The 22,918-nt window shown below is 44.5% G+C and overlaps 1 long non-coding RNA gene across 1 annotated transcript; it reads left to right on the top strand.

The window, feature by feature from the left end:
• The first annotated feature begins 3,296 nt into the window (after nt 1–3,296).
• On the top strand, nt 3,297–21,730 carry LOC111768206 (uncharacterized). Its single transcript, XR_002800386.2, has 4 exons — nt 3,297–3,416; nt 6,073–6,158; nt 10,273–10,396; nt 21,137–21,730. It is a non-coding gene; the product is annotated as an uncharacterized lncRNA (long non-coding RNA).
• Nucleotides 21,731–22,918: the final 1,188 nt, after the last annotated feature.

The raw sequence follows: 22,918 nt of genomic DNA, 5'->3' as shown, positions 1-22,918 counted from the left end.
TGACGCTCAGTTTGCTGAGCTCCTGCTTCCTAGACTTTGGCTGGGTCAGCCCATGACCTAGCTCAGGTGTTTTAGCCCCTGTTTGGGAAGATTGGTCCTCCCAGCTCCAGTTCAAGGCCTGTCCTGGATCCTCCTGGGGTACCTACTCAGGCAATCTCGCACTAACAGCAAGAATAATTTGAATCCATCCCTTCAGCAGGGGCAGCTACAGTGCCAACAGCCTGGGTTTCCCCTTGCTGTGGAGTGAAGGGTGAATGGGTGAAGCCACCAGTGAGGGCCGGGAGTGGAGATGACTGACGCATCAATGTCTGCTCGGGGTCAGAAGGACTTGACATCTAGAAGGGTCCTTGGGAGTGAAGAGAGGGAAAGGCAGTGGGAAATGGAGAAGAGTGGACAAAGAAGCCTAGGCCTGTCAGCCTCAAATCTCTCTGCCTTGGGAATGGGGATGTCGGTGGGAGACAGAGGCAGTGTGAGACAGGGCTGGAGGGAAGTGGGGATGATTGAAAAAACCCTGCTGAGATGCAAGATGGTGTCAAGGGCACAGCTGGGCTGGAGCCCCTGAGTTTTTATTGGCCCCAGTCTAAATGATTGTGTGAGTCTCCCCAGCAGTGCTTGGGAGCCCAGGCCAGGGGCACAGCCCCAGAGCAGAAGAGTGGGGGCAATGGACTGGACACTAAGAGATTGCTGACCCTGTGAGAACCTCAGTCCAGAGTCCTCAGGGTCAAAAAACATTTTTACAGCATATACAGACCAATTTGTGATGCTGCCTGCATATATTTGTCGGGGTTCTCCAGAGAAAAAGAACCAGTATATATATACTTATTTATTAATTATAAGGAATTGGCTCATGCAATTATGGAGACTGAGAAGTCCCATGATCTTGCAAGCTGGAGACCCAGGAAAGCCAGTGGTGTAATTTGGTGCAAGTCTGAAGGCCTGTGGACCAGGGGAGCCCATGGCATAAATCCCAGTCTGAGGGCCGGAGGAGATGGCATGAAATGTCCAGCTCACATAATGAGGCAGGAAAGAAGGAGTAAATGCCTCCTTCCTCTGCCTTTTGCTCTATCCAGGCCCTCCATGGACTGGATGATGCACACCCACCTTGGGGAGTGCAATCAATTTTACTGGGCCCACCGATTCAGTTGCTAAACTCACCCAGAAACCCCCTCATGGACACACCTAGAAATAATGCTTAATCTGGTCACTCCGCGGCCAATCCATTTGACACATCAGATTAACCATCACACTGGAAATGCTGATAAATTATAAAAGTTTAAACGTTAATAAATCAAAATGATCCCTGCCATAGTGGCTGCACAGTGCCCTCCTGTGACTGTTCCTGGCCAGGTAGTTAGCAGTGGGATACAGGGCGTTAGCGGGCCGGCTGTGCTGTCTCTGCTGGCCTTCACACTGACCGTGACTGGGTGATCTGGCTCCTGCCTACCTTTTCAGCCACGCCTCTGGTCATCTGGTCATTTGCCTCTTACACTTTAGCCATACTGAGCTGCAGGGCCCACAATGTCCGTCTTTTTCTTCTGTGCCAGTGCTCGAGCTATATCCTTGTCCTAGAAAGTCATTTTCCTTTTCTCTGAGTGGAAGAACCATTCGTCTTCATTCAACTTAATTGTCTGCAACTCCAGAAAGGCTTTTCCATGCAAAGTCATGTGCTTCTTCCTCTGTACTACCTAGCCCCTCCAATGCATCTCAGTGATGGCATTTATGATCCTGTGATATAATTCTGTGCATGTGCAGATTTCTCACTGGACTGTAGCCTCTCTGAGTCACAGGCTGTCTTTTTTTTTTTTTTTTTTGAGGAAGATTAGCCCTGAGCTAACATCTGCTGCCAATCCTCCTCTTTTTTTTTTTGCTGAGGAACACTGTCCCTGAGCTAACCTCTGTGCCTATCTTCCTCTATTTTATGTGGGACACCTGCCCCATCACAGCTTGACAAGCGGTGAGTAGGTCTGCACCTGAGATCCGAACCGGCAAATCCTGGGCCGCCGAAGCAGAAAGTGTGAACTTAACTGCTGCGCCATCGGGCTGGTCCCGGAGGCTGTGTCTTATTTATCTATCTCCAGAACTTAGCATACTATATTTGGCATGTGATAAGTGCTTAATAAAGTGCCTTAGTTTATTTAATTTTATAAAGTCAAATAATTCAAAATTCTTCTCTCTAAAGGACGCATATGAATGTTTTTAAATGAAATAAGGATAGGTGTGCAGTTTTTGGGAAAAAGTTGCAGGTTGTTTAAGAACATAAGAGGTGGTGTCTTGGTTTGCTCTGGCTGCCATAATAAAACACCACAGGCTCTGTGACTTAAACAATAGAGATTTATTTTCTCACAGTTCTGGAAGCTGTGAAGTCCAAGATCAAGGTCAGGTAGGGCTGGTTTCTGGTGAGAGGTCTCTTCGTGGCTTGTAGGCATCTGCTTTGTCCTCACGAGGCCTTTCCTCTGAGCACACCAGGAGAGAGAAAGGGAGCTCTCTGGTGTCTCTTCTTCTAAGGACACTAATCCTATAGGGTCAGGGCTCTACCCTTATGACCTCATTTAACCTTAGTTACCTCCTCAAGGCCCCGTCTCCAAATACAGTTATGTGAGGGGCTAGGGCTTCAGTATATGAATCTGAGGGACGCAATTTAGTCTGTAGCAGGTGGTGCAAATAATAAACACAAATATCATAAGTGTAACTCCAAATGAGAAATGGTCGGTATGAGCCCCTTCTCTCAGCAGCCTGGGGCCTCGATTAGCACTGCCAATTCTCCCAAACCTCTTCCTCCCCAAGCCTCGTTACTGCACTCCCCACCTGGAGTCCTCGCTGTCTCTCTGGGAATTAGTTTTTACTCAGGCAAGAGGAAGGAAGGGGTCACTCTAATTGTCCACAAATGGATCACAATTGATTCCATTGCTGACCCTCCTCTCCCTGCCTGGAGGCAGAAGGGCTTGGGGCGAATGGTGAGTTAACTCCATAGGGTCGCCGTTGCCGTTGCCGCTGTCTTCTCTCCTCTCTATGTTGTGTTGACGGCTGTGAGAGGACCGGCCTCACATCACACCCAGGGGAAGTGGGGAAGCAGGAGGGAGCTGAGCTTTGACCTAAGAAAACATCTGACAAACATACATATATACTTTTATTATAAAGGAAGATGTAAAAATGGGTATAAACAAACTCACTTCATTCCCTTATTTGAGTGTTAAATTTCATCTTTAAGTGACACGTGTCTTTTTGTACCAGTGACTGACATCTGTTAAGCACAATGTTTTGGAATGTTCTGGTTTGTGTAATTCTAGAAGGTTCTGGAATGTGGTTCTGGTAGGTTTCCCGACTAAAAAAAGGCCCTGATACTATCTCTGATAGGGACAGGTAATAAGCATTCACTAAACTGCCTAATGAGCATCTTGGTGGAGATTAAAGGCTGGGTAGGTGTTTTTCCAGGCTATATATATAATTTAAATTTAAATCTTTATTTATTCTACACTGATTAGTCTAGAAGTTGTTTTCTTAGGAGCAAACACTGAGCCATGCGTATTTCCATTGTAAAAAGGAAAAATAAAATATCCATGAAATGCAAGAGGCGCTTCAGTGTTCTGGCAAACTGCCAGTTCCCTCTTCCCTGTGGAGGCATTTGGTCGTTTATTGTCTGGCAGGTGCTGTTTGTTTCTTAATCCCGGCTCCACCTGTTTCTCAGTGTCTTAGGTGTTGCTTTGAGCATAGAATATATTTTATTTTTCCCTCTTCAAAGATTTGTGTGTGTGTGTGTGATTATAAAAGCAATTTGTGTTCACTGTAAAAATTGTCAAGTGCAAAATGATATGAAGAAGCAAGAACAAAAAACTCCCCTTGTACCCTTAGTACCTAAGTACTAAATATTGGCAATCTCTATTCATATTTTGTCTTAAGTCTTTCCATTTGATTTTCCTTATCTTTTTGACGCAGTTGAATCACACTGTATACTTCAATATTTGTCTTGTTTTCTTCACCTGACATTATTTCTTAAGCAGTTTTTTTGTCATTCAAGCAAAGAACTCTGTAAGCATATAGTTTTTTTCTTTTGTGAGGAAGATTGTCGCTGAGCTAACATCTGTGCCCATCTTCCTTTATTTTATGTGGAATGCTGCTACAGCGTGGCTTGAAGAGTGGTCCTAGGTCCATGCCCAGGATCTGAACCTGCGAACCCTGGGCCGCCAAATTGGAGCACGCAAACTTAACCACTATGCCACTGGGCCAGCCCTTGTAAGCATAATTTTTAATGGCTTGCTGACATTCTATCTTACAGATAGTTAATGGATAATTTTTCAAAGGTAAAATTATGACTCTCATACAAATATAAAATTAGCACACGTCAAAGATTTTATTTAAATCATTAATGAATGAGGGAACCAGTAAGAGGCTGTAATTGATTCAAAGAGAAATTTAAAGAACTACACATATATAGACGATAAGGAATGCTGAAATGAATTTACAAATATGTGCTAAACTGGATTATCCAGAGGGCAATAATCAATTGCATTCCACTGGATACAATCCATTTATTCAAGGGAATTTGCATTTTTATCAGTTTCTGCAACTTACTAAAAGACAGTGAAAGGCACTTATAACCCTGTAATCTTTTTTGGCTGTTTGAAAGTCTTTTACAATTTTTCCTCGAAAGACGTAATGTGATTTTACTTAGCTGTCAGGATTGTGTGTGTAGTGTGCCTACATGAACGGGTATGTCACAGGACTGGCTTTCTTCCCGTCTGAGAAAGACGCAGCAAGTCACTGAAACTCCCAGAGCCTAAATGTCCTCATCTGTAGAGTGAGGAAATCCTGGATGGTTTCTAAGTCTTTCCTGAAGCTCTGATGTCCACAACTTCCCTAACTGCCTTAGGTAAAGGTCCACACAGGACACATAGTTATTTGTATATCTCTACTCTTAACATTTCTTTTAGCAAGACCATACAGGTAGGATATTTGATTCTAAATCTCTATAGATTTAACATCACATTCCATTGATTCTAAGATTTTTAAAAAATATTTTATCAATTCTGAAACTGGGGGGTTATCTTACAAAAGATGACACCTTAGAATGGCTGTTGAGCAGGTGGTAATCATGATGCAGTGATCACGGTGCGGGCGCACACACGTACACTTAAAGTCATTCCTGGTGGTGTGACTGGACAGCTTCTAACCTTTGACTGGTCAGTCAGCAAATCATTTAAAGAAGGAATACAAATCTTTGGTTATTGTCTGAAAACCCGTTGACTTCTGGAAGGTCAGTTTTAAACCTTACAAAATGAGTGACAGTGGATTGGAAAATAATGGAGTTTTCTTTTAAGAAGTGTTGTGTCACCAACACTCTTGAGGCCACAGAAGAGAATATGTATGTAACAACACAGACATCGATGACTCTGAGCTGAAAAGTGATTCAGAAGGGCCGGACTCTGAGTGCGAAGAAGGTTTAGGAAAATCTTGACTAACTTAGTTCACTTAATTTTTCTTTTGATGTAAGCCTGAGTGATGTAAGATCAAAACCCATGTCTAAATTAGTCTTCAAAAAATACTCTTTAAATAAGTTTAAATAAAAAGTTAGGAGCAGGGGCCGGCCCGGTGGCAAAGCGGTTAAGTTCGCACGTTCCGCTTCTCGGCGGCCCGGGGTTCGCTGGTTCGGATCCCGGGTGCGGACATGGCACTGCTTGGCAGCCATGCTGTGGTAGGCGTCCCACGTATAAACTAGAGGAAGATGGGCACGGATGTTAGCTCAGAGCCAGGCTTCCTCAGCAAAAAGAGGAGGACTGGCAGTAGTTAGCTGAGGGCTAATCTTCCTCCAAAAAAAAAAAAAAAAAAAAAAGTTAGGAGCAGAAAAAGATTGTCATAGTTTAATTGCCATTGTTTTTGCTTTCTTAGTGGTATATACAGTAATGGTGTGCCTTACCATTGATGGTGTTTTAGAATGGATGAAATATAGTTACAGCTTTACAGAAGAGAAAAAGAAACACCACTATAAAAGTAAACAAATTACAAGATGGATTCATATTTCAGAAACATTAAAAAAAAAACTAAACCAAGAAACAAACTTGATTTTGTGTGTTCCAGAAAAGCAAGGATCTGCGTGGACTGGGTTTGAATTGTCACGTGGCGGAAGAAGGGGGTTGGATGGACATAGGGTTTGGCCTGGAGACGTAAGTAGTGGGAGTCTAGCAGGAACATTGGAAGAAACATGGGAAATAAATTTGATGGTAAAAGTTGTAGCCTAAAAACTGGTTTGGGGATCAGGAAAGTGATCAAGTTACTTGCTGCCTTCATTTCTGGATCTGTGAAATGGGATTTACTTCTCCAACTCCCTCCTTGAGGAGGGGGCAGCATATGGAGGACCAAGAAAACATTTGCAGTGTGTTCGGAGTCCTTCGAAGAGTAGCCAAACAGGACTACAAAGCATTTATTCATTAAATACAAAAACCTTCATCTCCCACCCACCCTCACCCTGGAGACCTTGGTTATAAAGAAATAATGCAATAATTGTGTTGCAACATGTTTTTCCTCTGGTCTGTTTCTTAGTCCTCTGGAGTAAGAGACATAGACATTTAGACCTCAACTGAAGGCATTGATTGGAAGGGTTTCTCCCAGAGTTGGCCCACTTGGAAACCAGGTAATCTGAGCTGGAGGAAAAGGCAAATCCCCCCAGCTTGTTAGCAAACACAACACAAAGCTTTGAACTCAGATCAGAGAGTTCAGTTGGCCTTTATATGTGAGCTGGGAGCTGGAGGCCGTTGAGTTCGTTGAGTTTGGTTGGAAAGGGGATGGAGGGAACGCACTCGCTTTTCCTCAGTCAAGAGTTTGTCGGGTGGAGGGAGGGGAGGGCAGGGAATTTGCCTAAATGGGAGAGGAAGAGCGAGAGAAGGGCGGAGTGTGCTGGGAATGCACTTGAGAGTAATCAGAGGCTGAGGCCTCCTTTCACGGAAAGCTGGCTGTTGGATCGGTTGGTGTGCTTTTCCTGACTCCAAACTCCCCTGATTGAGGACTGCGGCTTCAGTAATTACCCGGGTACTGCTTTGCCCTCGTGCGTAAATGGCCAATTACCTCAAACTGTCACAAGGGCCCAGAAATCTCAAATAAGGACCACTTTCCCAAGGTCAGGGACTGAACTGACCCAATTTTATAAAGCTCCAGGTGTAGGTCTGGAGACAGCGTGGCTTTGTGTGGGTGGGCAGAAGTGTAGGGGAAGAATGGAGTGTTTCATTTTTTTTTTTCTGCTTTTTCTCCCCAATCCCCCCGGTACATAGTTGTATATCTTAGTTGTGGATCCTTCTAGTTGTGGCATGTGGGACGCTGCCTCAACGTGGCCTGATGAGCGGTGCCATGTCTGTGCCCAGGATCTGAACCAGTGAAACCCCGGGCCACCGAAGCAGAGCGCACGAACTTAACCACTCAGCCATGGGTGGCCCCTCAATTTTTTTTTTAAACGGCTTTACTGTGATGTAATTCACATAGCACACAATTTACCTGTTTAAAGTGTACAATTCACTGGTTTTCAGTACACACATAGAGTTGGGCAAGCAGCACCACAGTTAGTTTTATCACCTCAAAAAGAAACTTAAGGGGCTGGCCCCATGGCCGAGCGGTTAAGTTCCTGCGCTCTGCTGCAGGCGGCCCAGTGTTTTGTTGGTTTGAATCCTGGGCGCGGTCATGGCACTGCTCATCAAACCACGTTGAGGCAGCATCCCACATGCCACAACTAGAAGGACCCCAAACGAAGAATACACACTATGTACTGGGGGGCTTTGGGGAGAAAAAGGAAAAAAACCAAAGCAAAACAAAAAAAAGAAACCTAAACGGACAGCCCTGGTGGCCTAGTGGTTAAGTTTGGCATGCTCTGCTTTGGCAGCCTGCGTTCAGTGCCCAGTCACGGACCTATACCACTTGTCTGTCAGTGGCCATGCTGTGGTGGCTCACATACAAAAAGAGGAAGATTGGCAGCGGGTGTTAGTGCAGGGAGAATCTTCTTCAGAAGAAAAAGATAAAACCTGTACCTTTTAGCAATCACCTCCTCTCCCCTCCCCAGCCCTAAACAACCACTAATGTATTTTCTGCCTCTATAGATTTCCCTATTCTGGACTTTCAGATGAGTGGAATCATGTAATATGTGGTCTTTTATGATTGGCTTCTTTCAGTTAGCATAATTTTTTTTTTTGAGGAAGATTAGCCCTGAGCTAACTGCTGCCAATCCTCCTCTTTTCGCTGAGGAAGACCGGCCCTTAGCTAACATCTATGCCCATCTTCCTCTACTTTATACGTGGGACGCCTGCCACAGCACGGTGTGCCAAGTTGTGCCATGTCTGCACCCGGGATCCGAACTGGTGAACCCCAGGCGGCTGAAGCGGAACGTGCGAACTTAACCGCTGTGCCACTGGGCTGGCCCCTAGCATAATGTTTTCAAGGTTCATCCATGTCATAGCAAGTATCAGCATTTCATTTCTTTTTATGGCTGAATAATATTCCGTTGTATGTAAATGCTATTTTTTATTAATCCATTCACCATTTATAGACATTTGGGTTGTTTCTATCTTTCGGCTATTATGAATGATGCTGCTATAAACATCCATGTACAAGCTTCTGTGAGGATACATGTTTTTGGTTCTCGATTATATATCCAAGAGTGGAATTGCTGAATCGTATGGTAATTCTATATCTATCTTTTTGAGAAACCACCAGACTGTTTTCTACATTTGCTGCATCATTTTACATTCTCACTGGCAATCTGTGAGAATTCCAGTTTCTCCACATCTTCACCAATACTTGTTATTTTCCTTTGTTTTTGTTGTTGTTATAGCCATCCTTGTGGGTATTAAGTGGTATCTCATTGTGATTTTGATTTGCATTCCTTTAATGATCTATTGAGTTGATTTTTGTGTATGATGTAGGATAAAGGTCTCATTTCATTCCTTTGCATGTGGCTTTTCAGCACCGTTTGTTGAAATGTTCTTTTCCCATGAAATGGTCTTGGCACCCTTGTCAAAAATCAGTTGACATATATGTAAGTGTTTACTTCTGGACTCTTAATTTTATTCCATTGATCTATATGTTTATCCTTGTGCCCGTATCATACTATCTTGATTACTGTTGTTTTGTAGAAACTTTGGAAATTGGGAAGTGTGAGTCCTCCTATTTTGTTCTTTTTTCAGGATTGTTTGGCTATTCTGGTCCCTTGAAACACTACATGAATTTTACAATTATCTGGTCAATTTCTATAAAGAAGTCAGATTCTGATAGGTTTTTTTGTTGAATGAATAGATCAGTTTGGGGAGCTTTGCCATCTTATCAATGTGAAGTCTACAGATCCATGAACATGGGATGTTTTCCATTTATTTAGATGTTCTTTAATGTCTTTAAATACCATTTTGTAGTTTTCAGAGTAAATTTTCACACTTCTTTTGTTAAATTTATTCATAACATTTTAATCTTTTTGATGCTGTTGTGAATAGAGTTGTTTCCTTAATTTAATTTTCAGATTATTCGTTGCAAGAGTGTAGAAATACAATTGATTTTCATGTATTGATCTTGTATCTTGCTGAACTTGTTTATTAGTTCTAATAGTTTTTTAGTGGATTTCTTAGAATTTTCTCTACACGAAATCGTCATCTGTGAACAGAGGTAGTTTTACTTCTCCTTTTCCAATCTGGAGGCTTTTTATTTAGTTTTCTTTCTTTTTTTTTATAAAGATTTTATTATTTTTATTTTTCCTTCTTCTTCCCAAAGCCCCCAAGTACACAGTTGTATATTTTAGTTGTGGGTCCTTCCAGTTGTGGCACGTGGGACGCCACCTCAGCATGGCTTGATGAGCGGTGCTAAGTCCACACTCAGGATTTGAACCGGGGAAATCCTGGGCCGCTAAAGCAGAGTGTGCAAACTTAACCACTTGGCTATGGGGCTGGCCCCTTTATTTAGTTTTCTTACCCAATTGTCTTGAGGAATGATGTCTTAGAAGTCTAAAAAGACCAAAATGTACTGGAACAACCTCTGGAGAAAAATCCAAAAGTGTTCCCACTATGTGCTCAGCATCTTACTGGGAGATCATGAATGTATTTATTTTTCATATATATATTTATATACATATGTCATATATATATATATGTCATTTATATATATATATGTAGAGAGAGAGAGAAGAGACACAGAGAGAGAATTCACCGTGTCCTAAAAGTCTAATGGGAGCGTTCTTCTTCTCCTCTTGGACTAACACATTTCTTTTTCAATGGACACTGACTGAAGACTTCTTTTTGACCTGTTATTTTCTAGGCACCAGGGACATGGTGCTGAACAGGAGTGGCCAGCTCTGAGCTCAAGGTCTAGAGGGAGATAGACAAGCCAAACTGATCATTACATGCTCATGAGAACAACACGGTCTATGAGAGTGATGTAGGTGAGTGGTATGGGACCATAGGAGAGGAGGAATTGGGAGAGGGAAAGGGGGAAAAGATTCTCAGAGGAAGCATACTGGATTGGGACATCTTGAAAACTAGGCAGGGGGCCCAGGTGTGTTTGGGCATAAGCCCAAGCCCCAGCTGGCCCTCCACCATGACCAATTTCCCAGTGAATTCTCCTTCCCTCTTTGGCTAGTGTGCAAATAGGAGAATGTAGACCCCCCCAGCAGGAATTCTCAGAGGACCCTGGAGGACTGAGTAAGCCTAAGAAAGGAAAAACAGAGAGAAAGAATGACTGGACCAACCAGGAAATATGACGTCCCCTTGGCCTCTTGAGAGAAATTACTCATCCTTGTCCTCCTCTTCCCAGCAACTCTCCTCCCCGAGCCTATCTGTCACATGACTTCATTCTCTGGAACTCTGCGCTACTCAGGGCAAGGGGCCTCAGCTCAAATCCTGTCTTAAGTAGCCACAGATGTCTACTTTGTTTGGTTGAACAGCCCCCAAAGGTACCATCGAAATGTCTGAGACTATCCTGGTTTTAGCATGGAAAGTTCTGCACCCCAAGAAACCCCTCAGTCTAGACAAACTAGAATGGTTGATCACCCTCTCAGTATGCCCTAGACAGGGGCAGTCTTCAAAGGAGTTTCACTAACCATCCCAAACCAAAGGTTTTAATGCATCTGGGAGGTACTATGGTCTGTTGTTGACTAGTTAAGACTCTGGAGTTGAAGTTATTAAGACTAAGATAGAATTTCAGCTCTGCCCGTTGTAGTTTCCAGACTTTGGGTCAGTTGTCTATCATTCTGAGCCTCAATTTTCACATCTGCAGAACCGTGGGACTGAATTAACCTCATAGGATTGTTGGGAATTAGATGAGAGAATGCCTGCAAAGTGCTGGGTACAGCCTCTGGAACATTGAAAGAGATCAATAAAATGATCAATGCTCTCGTTTAGAGGTTGGCAAACTACAGATGTGGGCCAAATTCAGACAGCCTCCTGCTATTATGAAGTTTTATTGGAACACAGCCACTCCTGTTCATTCGCATATTGTCTGTGACTTCGTTCAACCTATAAAGGCAGAGCTGAGTACTTGCAGCAGAGAATGTATGGCCTGCAAAAGCCTAAACTGTTTATTTTCTGGCCCTTTACAGAAATAGTTTGCTGACTCCTGTTCTTATTAATATAGCCAGGTGTAGTTGAGGGAGGTTTGATTCAGAGCCAGGAAGCCTGGGCTCCCTCTGATAGGCATTAGCTCTGTGACCTTGGGTAGATCACTCAACTTCTTAGGATTTATGTCCTTGTCTGTGCAACAAGCAGGTGAGTCATAAGAATCATCCATGTGGCCAAACTTCCGGGACCTACATTTTGAACCTATGAGACACTTAGGGCAAGAAGTTCTAGAGAAGGTGGGTGAAGGGTGAAGTGAATTGTGGGTTTGATGTCTCATTCTCAAATTCCCCAGATCTGATGAGCCACTTCCTTCCTGAGCTGTGCCTTTTACAGTGAGTCCTAGTAGCCTTCAGGAGAGGGCAAGCTGAGCAAGCTCATCAAACTTGCCAGAAAGTCCTTGGTCAATTGCTCTGGAGAAGTCAGGGCCCGTGTCCTATCCCGCCAGGGAGCCTGGTTTCTGGTGTGAGGAAGAATGAATCATGACCTTCTCCTACCCGATCTACCTGCCTATGAGGGTTGTGGAGTCACCCTTATTTGCTAATGATAATTTTTAAATGATTCTGAGCCATCTCAAATGTCTGCCTCTACGCTCCTGAGAGTGCTGATTACAGAATGATGCCCTCTGGTTTCATAACTGGAAAATGTCAACAGGGAAGAGAGAGAGAAAGAGAGGGAGACAGAGAGAACTAGGCCCTTATGGGGTCTCCAGAATTAATAAACTATGGCATAGAAAACTCCCACCAACTCTTTCAATGTGACTCCATTTTGTAAACAAATCTCATTCTCCCCTTTTTTCCCTTCCCTCCATTCTAGATGCTCTTCCATGCTGCAAGAAGTCCTCATCTGTCCCCTTAAGCACCCAGCCTAAGTCCTCCTCCTTCTTGAACCTTCTCTGGCTAACCTAGCCCACCCCATCCCTCCCTTTTCTGCATTTCTGGCGTGTTTGGTTGGAGCCTCTACCCAGCACTTCTCACATGCTGTCTGGATTGTTTTCTGATAGTTCTGTAGGCATTAGTTTCCTCTTCCCAGAAGGACTCCTATTTCCACAAGGGCAGGGCAGGGCTGTGCTGTCTACCTCCTCTGCATGCTCTGGGGGCTTGGGCTGGCGCGGGCTCCAGCAGGAAGTAGGGTCCTGGTAGACTGTTCTCCTCCCCTGCCGCCCGCCAGTTCCTGTACAGAGCTGGGACTTCCCATCCTCATCCAGGCTGTGGAGGTTGCATTAAACCTCTCCCATACCTGGATCTCTTCTTCAATTGTTACCCTAGCAGGTTGGGTTGATTCCTTCCACCCTGCTCGTTCCTTAAGGCTATTTTGTGTTAAGGCTGGACCTTTTCTGTGATTAGGATAATAACGTTAGAGTTTGGCTGGTGGGCAGCCTCTCCTTAATGAATGAAAAATGAACTGTAACATTGCCAGAAATGAGTGCTTATCTACCTCGTTCTCATTCTGAAGAACAATTAGTGTTCTGCTGCTGTGAAAGCCACCAGTGTCAGGGGGTGTCTAATTGCATTTATATCCTAGGGCTCTTTCGATTCCCTTTATTCTGGTGTCAAGTTTCATTTTGATTATATGGGGGAAAAAGCTTGCCTTTTTATTAAACCAGTGTGGATATTAATTATTATCATTGACATTCTAGCAAAAACCCCTCACGTTCAAGGAATAGGGCGTTCACTCCTGCATTCACCTGGGCAGCCTGTGGAGTGGCCCCTGGGAACCCATCTGCAAGGGGGTGAAGCCCCCATGGGCATTCCTCCTTCCCGCTGAGGATGGGGACCAGTGGGAGAGAAACTAGCCAGGATCATTCATTCACTCACTTTTCACTGTGTGTCTACTTAGTACTCACAAATAAGAGCCCAGCATTTTCTCTCTGTATATTTCAGGAATGCTTTGTTTTCCACACATAGACTTTGGATTTTCTAATTTTTTAATTCCTATGTAGAACACATCTGGTGAACCAGCCCTCTTTGGAGTCCATGTGTAGTTGGACATTGAGAGAAAAATGTCACCTTCTACAAGGCAAAATACGTCTGAAGTGCCAGGCATGGGGAGCCATTTGCTATTGCCTGAATGTGTCATGTTTTCCATGAAGGCAGCACTTGGTGCCAGGCCCATAAAAAGCCCTGGGGATTGGCTAATGCTGACTCATCAATGGCAAGCAAAGGAGCCATCGGGCTCTGAGGTGGGCAGGCGCCTTAACTAACATGAGGGTGACTCGTGGGGTGGCCTGGCCCACACACTGTAAGGAAAGCACTGTAACTGCAAGGGGGTGTGAATACGAAAGGTGTGTGTGGGCTTTGGCGTTTGGCTTTGTGTCCGATATTATCTAGTGTTTTTGGCAAACATGGGGCAAGGGGCTGTTTGATCTTAGGCACAGCAAATAACCAAAGCGTCACCTATTCGTGGAGACCTGCACATTTGCAGGTAGATAAAGCTCATTTGCAAAAGGTCAGGTGAGCCCAGGCAAGGTTAGAGAAGCATTTTTGATGTTACTTTGAACTCTGTTGTCCCAGTGGCCCAAATAGGGGGCATAATTCATAACACAGCTCCCACCACCTGCTTTTCTTTTGAATCAACATATATTTTGCTCAGAGTGATAAAATTGGTGTTATCTTTATGCCCAGTTTCTTAGAAAATCAGAAGACTGGCTATTTTTAAGACTTAAAACAGCATTTTCTACCAGTTTGGATGCTGTTTTGATCTTGGCTTTGGTGCTTTTCCAAACCTAGGCAGGCACCAACAGATCTGTCTGCAGGAAGCTGCTGCAGATGTGGGAGAATGTGAAGAAGTGTGAAGCCAGAGGAAGGAGGTGCTGCCCCACCCCTGGCTCGCCCGCTCAGTGTAGGCTGGCTGGGTTGGCAGCAGCCTGACTAACCTCAGGGCCTGAGGGTGCTGCTCATCTGGGCCCAGGCCAGGGCCACAGGAACCTTCATCTCATTCATATTTGCCTTTCACTCTTTAACCCAGGAATTCTGTCCCACATGAATGGACTGAAGGCAGAACCGCATTTCTTTCAGAAAGTCTTCTGTTTATTCTGTGCTTGCATGTGGAGATCCAGGGAGGTTGGTGAGGTGAATCTGACAAGTGTGCATGGAATGATTCAGAGCAGTAGCTCCTGAAAGGTTGCCATGTGATTCTTCAGGGCGTCCTGCGGTCCTGCTCTGGTTGACAGACTGAGGGATCCCAACCCCACTGTAGCTTCTAGGCCAGTGTCCCACCAGACTAGCCCAAATTCGCTTTGTAGAAGGAGGAGCATTTGGACATCTCCCCGTTAGTATATTCAGAAGAAAATGTTACGGGGTATTATGGGCTGAATTGTGCCCCTCCCCCCGCCCCCAAATTCACATGTTGAAGCCCTAACCCCTAACGCCCCAAAATGTGACTGTATTTGGAGATAGGATCTTTAAAGAGGTAAAGTTTAAATGAGGTCATTAGGGTGGGTCCTAATTTAATATGACTGGTGTCCTTACAAGAAGAGGAGATTAAGACGCAGATGCACACAGAGGGAAGACCGTGTGAAGACACAGGGAGAAGAGAGAGAGGCCTCAGAAGAAATCAACCTTGCTGGCATCTCAGTCTTGGACTCCTAGCCTTCAGAACTGTGAGAAATAGGGGCTGGCCCTGTGGCCGAGTGGTTAAGTTCGTGCGCTCCGCTTCGGCGGCCCAGGGTTTCGCCGGTTCGAATCCTGGGCGTGGACATGGCACCACTCATCAAACCATGCTGAGGCAGCATCCCACATGCCACAACTAGAAGGACCCACAACTAAAAATACACAACTATGTACCGGGGGGCTTTGGGGAGAAAAAGGAGAAATTAAAAAAAAAAAGCACTGTGAGGAATAAATTCCTGTTGTTTCAGCCACCTAGTCTTTGGTGTTTGTTAACAGCAGCCCCAGCAGACTCATACACTGGGCTTGGGCCTCTGTATTCTTCTTGCGACTATGAACTTCTCAACAACTCTAGGCGTTCTTTGGAAGTGTTCTTTTGCAGTTCTTAGCTCTCAAAGGACATTGTCCTTCTCATCTATCAAGCTTTACCGCAGAGTTTGTACCTCACATTTTTATTCTTTGCGTTCTTTTCTTTTGATGTACTGGGAGAACCTGGGACTAGAAGTTAGGAGACTGACCAGGACACTGTTATCAAGCTGTGCGACCGTGGGGAGGTCATGCCATCTCCTGGGGCCTCAGCCTCCTGGTCTGTGAAACCAGTGATTGAGCAGATATTCTTTGAAGAAGCTCCCAGCTTTGACAGACACTCCAGAGACCCCTCCATTAACCTCCCACTGAACATTCTGGTAAGCTCTGTCTTTTCTCAGTGCTGGTTTCTCCCATTCATTAAGTGGCCAGAAAATTCTTTCTGGCTAATGTCTGTAAGGGAGGCCATCCAAAAAGGTTCTTTTAAAGTTCAAACATGCTAGTGAGGGAACAAGAAGCATAGTTCCAATTCCGGGGAGTAGAGCTGAAATTCTAGAGCTGTCAGTTAATTTCCCAGGGCTATCTCTGACTGACTTTGTTTGACTAGGCAAGTGGATGAATTACTTTTTGTTTTAACGTAGGCAGTGGTTGAGGGGAAATCAGATATTCCTTGAAAATTGGATGATCATGGAGGTGTAAAATCGTGCAAAAATGGACTATTGAGCAGCAAGTCCTGTGAATCTGGCACCTATGCTAGGGAAGCTTTGCCATTTTGTCAGCCTGGTTTGGCCAATGGTTAGGTGTTGAGTTTTAGTCCAGATGAAGTAGGGATCTTCTTCCTTTTCCCCCCTCTCCATGTGCAGGCCATTCAAGTCAGCCTTAGAGCACTTTGTCAGCTTACCTGCTGTAACAGGTACTGGCCCATGTGTCGTTCTGGCGCATACCTTGGGCTCATCTTAGGCATTACTCACATGAAATTGGAGGCCACTAGCCATTTTCCTGATGAGTGCCCAGTGGCTTCATGTTTTGCCATATGCCTTCCTTTAATTCTGTTTAGCTCAATGCAGATTCATAAATTTAAATGCTTTCTATGTTTTCAGACCAATGAGGGTACACAGCGTCACAAACAAAAGAACCACATGACCCAGTCCTAGACTCCAGGGAGCTTACAGTTTTCCTGGGAAGATAAAGTACTTACATGAAACAATCTGAGAGTTAAGATGAAAGAGCTGTAGTCTCTGTTGGCCTGAATAGAGGCTCAAGTGCTCAAATGGATGATCCAGTCAGTAAGTTCCAAGACTGGTGAGGAAAGAGAGAAATCAGAGACGGCTACAATTTTCAGGAAAGACTTCAAAGAGAAGATGTGGGCCTTGATCAGTTCTAGACATTTTAAAATGGGACAGGTGATGCTACGTTGATGTGGGCATTTCAGGCCCTTGAGGATCAGGATGAATTCCCTAGACTCTGATAGAAGTGAGACATTGGGTCAAGGGAGAGAGCTCTTAGAAGAGGTAAGAATTAGTAGAAAGAGGGGGCAGAGATGGAAAGTGGACTTGAGAAAACAGCCTGTTTAATTTGGACTGTGTGTGATGGTTTCCAAACACCTCTCCCCTCTCTTCATCCTATGCCTTTTTCAGTTTCCAGACCCTCATGTCATGACTCAGCGCAGCTGCAATTATGTAGCTTTTCCTTTCCGCTTGACCCCCCTCAGCTAAAGTACCACTTTCTTGGAACCTAAAATGGAGTGCACTGCCAATGGAGCAGATGAGAGATTGATTTTGGACTGTCAGCCCTGATGGAAAGCTGAGGGCTGTTGCATGGCCTTCCTTGAGGTGGCCACTAGAAGATGGTGTCGGGTGGCTTTTCTGAGAGGGTGGAATTTGGGATGCCTGCAAAACGCTTCTCTAGAAAACTGACACTTGTCGAGCTCCATCCTTCCCTGAATTAGTCAGGACCATGACCCCCTTTAGATGGAGTCCCAGGGCTCAGTCCCCTCCAGTGGAACATGGATGACATTATCTTGGGAATAAATGTGATGGTTGACCTGGTGAACTCTGAGGGCTCAAGGGAAGAAAGGGTTGCTGGATGAGGTAATGACCCCTGTCAGGCTATATAGAAAACCATCTAACAGTAGAGAACAGATTGTCTTTTTCACCCTGACAGGAGAACCACTTCCTTGGAGGATGCCAGGAACCGTGGTACCTTTGTTACTTAAAATATTATCAGGAAGAATTCTAGTGGGCCTTGGCCTTTCTTAGGTGGGGGAAGGGACACATGACCTAATGAGGGTTTCATTAAGATGATTAAGATGATTGTCCCAGTGCCTTGGAAATGGCACCTTGCACCCAGAGCTATGGAACACTCCTGTAAATTAATTCACTTATGCCCATCTTTTCCCAAGACAGGTGAGAGAAGGGCAGGGCACACCCATAGAGGAAAGACCACAAATTGTTGGAAAACACAATTTCCTTTCATTATGCTGCTTCCATCTGCATTTTTCTTGGGCAGTTAAGGGTTGCCATGGCTGGTCACCACTTCAGTTGTTCTGATATGACTCTGATGGCACACCAGGAAGAGATGACCTCAGTGACCCAGTCAACTCAGAAAGTTAATTTTGCTGCTTACCAACCAATCACTGAACAATCCAGGCCTGACAGGGGAATTTGGACTGAATGTCTTTCCTTGTGGAATTTTGACATAAGAGAAAAAAAGGCACTTCACTTATTTTGTGAGCTTGTGAGAGGCAGGATAGCATGGTGGTTAACAGCAGGTGCTTTGGATTCGCTTGATTCACGTCTGTGTCCCTTGCTTAACAGCTGTGTGCCCTATGCCACGTTTCTCAGCTTCTCCAAGACTCAGTTTCTTTCCTAGTAAAATAGGGATAATAGTACAAATCTAAAAGGTGCTTTAAGAACTTGATGAGACAATATATGCATGGCACATCACGGTCAATCAGTAAGTGATGGCCAGTAGTAATAATTACTTACATCTAAGATTTGGATAGGGAAAATATTTGGTAGATTTAATGAGATGGACAATTTGGCAAAGAAATTCATTGTAATACTTGTTATTAAAAGCAGACAAATATCAAAAACACTGGGTAGAGCTATGAGTCGGGTAGATGCTCCTGACCTCCCCTGTGCTGACCACACCTGGCAATAACGTCTGACCACTGGGCAGCTGACTGAGGCTGGCTTCCTGGCTTTCCCCACCCCGTGACCAATGAGAGCACAGTAGCCTTTGTCTTACTGGTGGCTAACACAGAAGGTCCGAGTTAGAAACTATAGTATATGCCCTCAAAGAATGTTTGCTGATCACCTGCCATATGCCAGACACTGTTGTAAGACCCAGGAATCCAACAGTGAACAGTCAAAGTTCTCGACCCCATGGAACATACATGGAAGTACCTACATGTAAACAATTAAATTAATAAGGTCATTTCCAAAGGTGATGAAGGCTGTGGGGACATCTTCTTTTCCTCCAGCATTTGCCATAGCAAAGCCTCCTGATAATGTCAAATGTGGCTTTCAAGGCCACCAGGGCTGATTCCATTGCGCCTCCCTATGCATACACAGGACTCCAGGGCAAATCTTCTGACTTGTGACACACAGATGCCCCCAGGTCCTCTGAAATACAGAGTGCCACCAAGCATTGGAGAGACTTGGAAAGTCCTTTTTACCTCTTCCTGGGTTCATGTTAATAGCACTCATATCTGAAAGGGCCCCTTTGCAAAAAAATCCACAGTTCCACCCAACTCATATTTTCCTGTCTCTCCCACTTGCTCAGGTCTCTGTGCTATTTGAAGGCTTAAAAAATGTGTAGAGTCCTTGGGATTACATGTTACTTAGTCAAAAAGAAATATGTTCCCTCTTTTTTTCCTACATGCAGAAAAATATCTCTGGAAACATACACCAACCAATGCCAAATGCCTGGGAGTCAGGAAAAGTGATACCTGCCAAAACTTTAAAGTTGAATTTGCATTCAAAGTGAAAATTAGGGAGCTGGCTCTCCTGAGCTTTGGCTCTGTGACACACAGGAAGCTGAGCAGGCCCTGAACTAGAGGTCAGGGGAGCCCAAGTTCTCTGGAAGTTATTACTCATGTGACATTGAGCAAATCTTCAAATATCCCTGGGGTTCAGTTTCCTTATCTGTGAAATGGGATGATCAAGAGTTGTTATGGGGGTAAAATGAGGTAACGGCTAGCCTCCAGTGCCTCAGCTGTGAAGCAAGCGGGCTATCAGTGGAGCAGGGGTCAGCCAGAGGGGTGGGCTAGGGCTAGACGGATTGAGAGGTGGCTGGTATTTGGGATGTCAGAATCTTAGAGGGCACGGTGACCTTCAGTATTAGCCAGCCTGTGCCAGTATCCATGGGGTCATGCTGGTATCCATGGGGGTGGCTGAGGCGAGGCGGTGGGGGGTTCTGAGAGGGGCCCTAGTTCTAGGGCCTGGTTCTGGTGTGTGGGACGGAAGCAGGGCTCTATCCAGCAGGTGAGAGTGAATGTAGAATGTGCCAGGCTCCTGGGGGGGCTGGCTAGTGCATGCTGGGTGAGTAATCGGGGCATCAAGGTGTGTTGGGGCTCAGCTGTAGCCTCCTCAAGGGTGTGTTCAGAAACCCAAGGCAGAAGGTGGGTTGTTGGCTTGAGGGCTCCTGTTCTGACTTAGAGAGAAGACTGTAGATTGCAGTTTGGGGCTATAATTATTTAAGGCAGTGAGAACAATTTGGGAGCTCACCTGTGTGCCAGAGGAAGAGGTAGGAGAGTGGGGATTGAGTGCCTAATCTACTGCCACATCTGGTTAAGGTCAGCTCGGGACGTGGGGCTGAGCTTGCAGGCCCTCAGGAGCTGTGGCCAACGTGGGACAGATGCATGTTGATGGGTATGATGTGGAATACGTAATACTAACATGATAATATAGTTCACATTATTGAGTTCACTCATTGTGCTGAGCACTATGCTAAGTGCCTGACATGCAGCATCTGATGTAATTTAATTTTCATAACAATCCTATGAGATATCCCCCACTTTACAAATGGGGAAATTGAGGCACAGAGAAGTTAAATAACTTGCCCCAGGGTTATAGTGATGGAGTTGGGATTTGAAACCAACTTTCTCTGACTCCAGAGCCTGTGCTATTATTATGATTTTACTAAATAACAATAACAAATAACAACAAAACCATAAGGACAAGAATAAGAGTGGTGGTTGTAGTGGTCCTAGCTCTGTCATGTTCTGTGTAAGCACCTGATTCCCCCTGATCCTCACACAACCCGTGACACAGAGATGGTTCCCATTTCACAGATGATAAAACTGAGACCTGGGGAGGTAACTGGCCCAAGGTCACACAGCTGGTAAGAGGTACAGCCAACACGAAAACTCAAGTCTGCCCTGTGCCAAGGGCTGCTTTCTTAACCCCTGGAGACTGGGTTTTGATCTCCTCCTTTCTTGAGAAATATGTTCTTGTCTCGACAAGCTGTTCACAGCAGGCTAATGGCACTTGAAGGAGATTAAAGGCCTGTGGACCTAGTACTTAGACCAGGCCCTTCTCCTCTCACCCTTCCCTCGGGGACCACTGCCTTTGCAACCTTCCTTGCCACAACCCAATTTGGGAATTGAAAAACTTTTTGAACACACACATTCTCTCTCTCTTTCTCTTGTAGGCTGAAAATTGAAATTAAAGCAGAAGACACTTCTGGAAACAAGGAAAACCTTTTCTGTAAGGAACATAAAATTCTTTGAGTGAGAACTAAATAAGAGTGTGGAGTGGCTTTCCTTTGAGGTGTTTGTGAAGAAAATACATCATGGCTGCTGTGCCTGCTTAGTCCTGGGTGACTGAAATCCGTCATGACATCAACCAAGGCCTGGGTTAACTTTTTCTTCTTAACTAGAAAATTTCTTGATAACCCATATTACTGAAAAGAATTGACAGATATTTGACAGATATAACCTATCCATTTATTCATTTGTATGCAAAATCTATTTTGTATTTACGTGTAACATTGTCCTTTGCACTATTACTTTAATGGCAAGTTTATTACTCTGTATCTGTTTCAAAGTTTGCATACCCAGGCCTCAGGCCACAGTCACAAGGTTGGACAAACTCACCTTCCAGATCCCCGTCTAGTTCCTAGAACCTTCTCATGTGCCCTGCCAGAGGCACCTGGAGATGTGGGGGGTTGCCTGAGCCGAGAAAGACATTTCATCTTTAAAAAGAATGTGGAGCAACAAAATAAATAAAGTAGTATTGGATTATGACCCAAAGTATAAAGTAAATATCTATGAGTGCATACTGACATAAATACATGGTTGAATAAATAAATAAATGGGGGCAAAGAGACAAATCTCCCGAGCAGAAGAATTCCAAATAATTTATGTGGATTCTCCACCCTCAAGAAGGTAGACCATAACTCTCTGTATTAGTTTTCTGTGGCTGCTGTAATCACAAAGTGGGTACATTAAAACAACAGAAGTCTATTCTCTTAGAGTTGTGGAGGCCAGAAGTCTAAAATCAGTATCACTGAACCGAAATCAAGATGCTGTGCTTTGTTGATGAAAATAATCCATAACCAATCTATAAATGAAAATTTGGGTGAGTTTATTCTGAGCTAAAATGTGAGGACCATGGCCCGGGACCTTTCTTCCCAAAGGAAGAAAGGGCACTGAAGAAGTAGGGTGTACAGAGTGGTTATACACCTCCAAAGAGGATGTTTCACATATGATTGAAATGACCCTTTTACCATAGTTGCGAGACTGCTCTGTTGGCACAGTGATTGATGGACACAGCAGATAGGTCTGCTGTCTCGGTGGACACAGCAGGGTGGCAGGTCTGTTGTCTTGAGCTGGGTGGTCACATGTGAGCTGGGTAGTCAAAGGTGAGCGCAGCAATCAGTTCCTAGCCTGAGGAAAGATGCTTATCCCTAAGGAAATGCCAATGTAGGGGGAAGTTGCACATTTATCTTAAGGCCATTTGTTCTTGCCATAGTAAATGTTTAAAGTGGACATACAATGCGTGCTCAATGGCCATGTCAGGCCCTTTTGGAAAAACAAAGTCAGGCCGAATTAGGTTTAAACCACATGGCTTCCTCATATACTCCAATATTTCCTGTTGCTGCCATTTCCATTTGTCAGCTTCCTCCGGAGGCTCTAGGGGAGAATCCATTCCTTGCCTCTTCCAGCTTCTGGTAGCTGCTGGTCTTATCACTCCAATCTCTTTCTTCTCTTCAGTGTCAATCTCCTGTTGCCTCCCTTTTATAAGGACACTTGTGATTGCAATTAGGGCCCATTTGGATAATGCAAGATCATCTCCCCATGTCAAGATCCTTAATTTAATCACAACTACAAAGTCTCTTTTGGCATATAAGGTAACAGTTACAAGTTCTGGGAATTGAGAGGTGGATATATTTGGGGCCCTTATTCAGTCTACCACATTCCCTACTCATTAA

This window comes from Equus caballus, chromosome 15 (assembly GCF_041296265.1).
Source record: "Equus caballus isolate H_3958 breed thoroughbred chromosome 15, TB-T2T, whole genome shotgun sequence".
Taxonomy (NCBI): Eukaryota; Metazoa; Chordata; class Mammalia; order Perissodactyla; family Equidae; genus Equus; species Equus caballus.
Note: the sequence above shows the minus strand (reverse complement) of the source record. Positions and strands in the feature narration are given on the sequence as shown.